General features: G+C 45.8%; 2 non-coding genes across 2 annotated transcripts in view; one reads left to right on the top strand and one right to left on the bottom strand.

Moving 5' to 3' along the window:
- LOC139432559 (small subunit ribosomal RNA) overlaps positions 1-360 on the bottom strand; it is a 1,927-nt gene extending 1,567 nt beyond the window's left edge. The window contains exon 1 of the ribosomal RNA XR_011642304.1: positions 1-360. This exon is cut by the window's left edge and continues 1,567 nt beyond it. This is a non-coding gene — a ribosomal RNA (small subunit ribosomal RNA).
- A 3,610-nt stretch (positions 361-3,970) lies between these two features.
- On the top strand, positions 3,971-4,089 carry LOC139432566 (5S ribosomal RNA). The gene has a single exon (XR_011642311.1). It is a non-coding gene; the product is annotated as a 5S ribosomal RNA (ribosomal RNA).
- The last annotated feature ends 911 nt before the right edge of the window (positions 4,090-5,000 follow it).

Below are 5,000 nucleotides of genomic sequence, written 5' to 3'. Positions count from 1 at the left end.
GGCGCAGAACCTACCATCGACAGTTGATAAGGCAGACATTTGAAAGATGCGTCGCCGGTGCGAGACCGTGCGATCAGCAAAAAGTTATTCAGAGTCACCAAGGTGTACGGTGACGGTTTAACCCGCCACCGATTGGTTTTGATCTAATAAAAGCGCTCCTTCCGTCTCCGGTCGGAGCTCTGTTTGCATGTATTAGCTCTAGAATTACCACAGTTATCCAAGTAAATGTGTGTACGATCTAAGGAACCATAACTGATTTAATGAGCCTTTCGCGGTTTCACCTTAATTTGGCTTGTACTGAGACATGCATGGCTTAATCTTTGAGACAAGCATATGACTACTGGCAGGATCAACCAGGGAACTGTTAGCCGTTCGAACGTAGAACACGACAATACGGTAGAAGAACAACGACGACGACGACGGTTGCGATCGCTACGGTGCGTCGTAGAGGTGGGCGTAGCAGTGGTAGTCCGGAGCGCGCGCCTCTTAACACAAATCTACCACAACTAAAAGTGTCGGAAGAAGGAAGGGCTACGCTTGCCGCTGCTCAACTTAAAGAACTACTAACGACGTACTACACGCACAATAAAACTCTAGACTGTCCACCCGCGACCGCTGGCTTCCTGCTGCCGAAACAACACAAAAACCACCGACGACGATAATTTTGTCGTTGCTTCGTCCCGTAAAACGTGAATCTCCGCGAACAGACGAACAAGCGTTGAAAAACTGCGACTAACCGTCCACGCAAAACATACACACAACTCCAACCTACGCACGCAGTACAGGACGACGGGGGTGGCGTGTTCACGTGTGTATGTAGAGAGTTTTCGCTCGTCGCCCGTTTATCGGACGCTAAACACAGCCGACCGCGACGAACGCGGGCCGACCAAACGTGTTATATTTTATTGTATTTGAAAGATAAAGAGCTTCGACGGAGGATTTGAGCGCCGCGACACAAGGATCCTAAATCGAAATTTAGTTACCCGGCGCTACGATAAAACCTCTCCTCCTTTTACCCGCCTCGGCTTCTCCTCTTAACAAATAAATTCAATTTCATCGGACTTTACTTTCGTCCGCAAACAGCTTTCACATTCTCGGACACATTCGTCGCTAGATTGAAAGCGTCTTGGAAAATTTGAGACGTATAAATCTTTCGCTCGGATAAATATTCGGAGTCGTTGCATGATTTTTTTCGACAAAGTCGACCAGCGATTGAACGCTTTTTATTCGTACCCGCACAAGAGACATCTGACGCATATTGCGATCGGACTGCCCCGCGGACAAGCTGTCACTTTCTAGCGCGGCGTATGCATCGGCGGTCTTGTAACATCTTCTAATAACAGCGAGCTGTCGTCATCGAAGAAAAGAGTCCCGATATAAAAATAATGCACTAGTATATCAAAGGTAAATCTTCCGAAAACCAGAGATAAATAACGACCGCCCGTTTTCTCCCCCGTTGTTTTGCGGACCAGCGCTCACCACAGCACTTCTATAGACCTCGACACCGCCGTTCCGTATATATCAGCACTCACTTTAGCACTCGAAACGACGACGGGAGACTAAGACGCAAATCAGGGAAACGCTTGCGAAGATTAGAGAGGCCCAGCACACACAGGTTTGTACTTCTATATTTCCGTTGAAAAACGTAAAATAAACCTCTAAAATAACGCAACGAAACCCGAGCAGCACTCACATTAGCACTTAATACAACGTGTCGGGTCGGCTAGAACGTACATTTAGCAAATTCTAAAAGAAGACCTCTAACGCCGCCGTTCCGTATATATCAGCACTCACTTTAGCACTCGAAACGACGACGGGAGAAAACTGACCAACGCCTGCACAAAAATCTGGGAAACGCTAGCGACGGTTAGAGGATTCAGCACACACAATTGCACTTCTATACTTCCGTTGAAAAACGTAAAATAAACCTCTAAAATACGCAGCGAAACCCTAACAGCACTCACTTCAGCACATATTGCAACGCGTCGGGTCGTTAGAACGTACATATCGCATCTCGCCGGCGGAGACCGATCCTGACGGACCGACCTCCTATAGTTACCACGGAACCATGGTCTGTCGTTATGTCGTTCGGTTCGGGCGCTGTGAGCGCGCGCTGCATCGCCCGCTCGCACGCTAGAGCGGTCGGGCCCCGTAAAATCCTTAACGGCGGATGTAACTTTTACGACGGGCGATATAAATAAATTTTTTCCTACTTTTGATAAAACAATTAGCCGGACTGCATTAAATGTCGGTACTATTCAGTGGGATACCCGGTTAGCCGGATTGCATTAAAAGTCGGTACTATTCAGTGGGATACGCGGTTGGCCGGATTGCATTAAAAGTCGGTACTATTCAGTGGGAAATGAAAAAATTAAATTTCTAAAATACTTTAACGTCGAACTGATACCCGGTTAGCCGGATTGCATTGAAAGTCGGTACTATTCAGTGGGAAATAGAAAAAATTAAATTTCTAAAATAGTTTAACTTCTGGATGGTACGAGTTCGTATGCGAACGGAAAACGGCTCCGGAGTCTCGTCGCTTCGATTTGCCGTGATGTGCATTGAGTTGCAACGCAGGTCGACAATGTGCCGCACAGTGTGACACAGTTCCACGCAGTTCCACGCATTGCTGCTCGGGTACGAACGTGCGATGCATCGGTCGGTCGTTCCGATTCCTCGATGAGCATTGCGTTGCAGTGAGTTGCCTCGATTTGCAGTGATGTGCAATGAGTTGCAGCGCAAACTGTTAGCCGGACTGCATTAAAAGTCTGTACTATTCAGTGGGATACGCGGTCGGACGGACTGCATTAAAAGTCTGTACTATTCAGTGGGATACGCGGTCGGACGGACTGCATTGAAAGTCTGTACTATTCAGTGGGATACGCGGTCGGACGGACTGCATTAAAAGTCTGTACTATTCAGTGGGATACGCGGTCGGACGGACTGCATTGAAAGTCTGTACTATTCAGTGGGATACGCGGTCGGACGGACTGCATTAAAAGTCTGTACTATTCAGTGGGATACGCGGTCGGACGGACTGCATTGAAAGTCTGTACTATTCAGTGGGATACGCGGTCGGACGGACTGCATTAAAAGTCTGTACTATTCAGTGGGATACGCGGTCGGACGGACTGCATTGAAAGTCTGTACTATTCAGTGGGATACGCGGTCGGACGGACTGCATTAAAAGTCTGTACTATTCAGTGGGATACGCGGTCGGACGGACTGCATTGAAAGTCTGTACTATTCAGTGGGATACGCGGTCGGACGGACTGCATTAAAAGTCTGTACTATTCAGTGGGATACGCGGTCGGACGGACTGCATTAAAAGTCTGTACTATTCAGTGGGATACGCGGTCGGACGGACTGCATTGAAAGTCTGTACTATTCAGTGGGATACGCGGTCGGACGGACTGCATTAAAAGTCTGTACTATTCAGTGGGATACGCGGTCGGACGGACTGCATTAAAAGTCTGTACTATTCAGTGGGATACGCGGTCGGACGCACTGCATTGAAAGTCGGTACTATTCAGTGGGAAATAGAAAAAAAAAAATTTAATTTCTAAAATAGTTCAACTTCTCGATGGTACGAGTTCGTATGGGAACGGGAAACGGGTCCGGCGTCTCATCGCTTCGATTTGCCGTGATGTGCATTGAGTTGCAGCGCAGGTCGACAATGTACCGCGCAGTGTGACACAGTTCCACGCATTGTTACTCGGGTACGTACGTGCGTTGCAATCGGTCGGCCCGGGTTATCGATGTGCATTACGTAGCAGTGCGCTGCTTCGACTTGTCGTGACGTACAATGAGTTGCACCGCGGGTCTAAAATGTGCCGCACAGTTCCACGCATTGCTGCTCAGGTACGAACGTGCGGTGCATCGGTCGGACCGGGTTTTCGATGTGCATTGCGTTGCAGTGAGTTGCTTCGACTTGCGGACAAACGTAAGCCGCAGTAAAGCATTAACTATAGGCAACGGCCATACCACATTGAACGTACCGGTTCGCGTCCGATCACCGAAGTTAAGCAATGTCGGGCGCGGTTAGTACTTGGATGGGTGACCGCTTGGGAACACCGCGTGCCGTTGCCTTTTTTGTGTTATTTCTTTCGATAATTTATAACATAAATATAATAGCAGTTTTTACCGTTTCAATCGTAAATTTAAGGATAACTTTACTTACTTATACCGTTTTCGCTTATTACCTTTCGATTCGACACCTTTGTTGTAAATTCGTTTGTTTTCCGTGAGATTGTTTATGTATTTTATTATTTTAGTATAATATTATTTAACATACCGTTTTTGTTTTTAAATTTTATTACAAATCAAAATATATTTATTTTAATAAATACATGTTGTTCCCAAAATCCCAAAATATCACCAACAGTAATAATAATAATAATTCACTTTATTTCGCAACAAAGATCAATTACAGGACAATATTACAAGAAAATAGTAAATACATGCTATAAAAGAAATATAATTCACATAAAATCTCCTACCGTATTATTCGTTGTTAGTTAGTATATCCAGTAACAAGAGAACAAAATGCTAAACGGAGTCGTGGCGAAATTCAGAAACTATCGTAAGAATACGAATACTAAAGATACCAGTCATAATCAACGGAAAGGTCACGAAGGAACGGTCGACCCAGGTATCAAACGTGAGACGAAATCAACCATCATCGAAGAACGCAGAAAAGAAAAAAAGTAAACGACAAAAAAAAGGAAAAAAAAATTTTTTTTTCCAAGTTCCTACTATTCAGTGGGAATGTAAAATCGGTTATCGCCCGGCGGTAATGTCCGAGCAAGAGCAGCCTAACACGTACACGAAACAACGGCACCGTTCCGAGTAACGATAAAATTATATTAAATAAAATACGCGCGATTTTGCGAGGAGGACGTCCTCCGATGGTCGGTGGACGTCCTCCGGCCGCCGCGCGCGAGTTTAAACTTTAAAGATCGTACTATTCAGTGGGAAATGGTTTTATACTAAGAAGGATG

The sequence above is a fragment of the Onthophagus taurus genome, unplaced genomic scaffold (assembly GCF_036711975.1).
Source record: "Onthophagus taurus isolate NC unplaced genomic scaffold, IU_Otau_3.0 ScKx7SY_28, whole genome shotgun sequence".
In the NCBI taxonomy this organism is placed as follows: Eukaryota; Metazoa; Arthropoda; class Insecta; order Coleoptera; family Scarabaeidae; genus Onthophagus; species Onthophagus taurus.
Note: the sequence above shows the minus strand (reverse complement) of the source record. Positions and strands in the feature narration are given on the sequence as shown.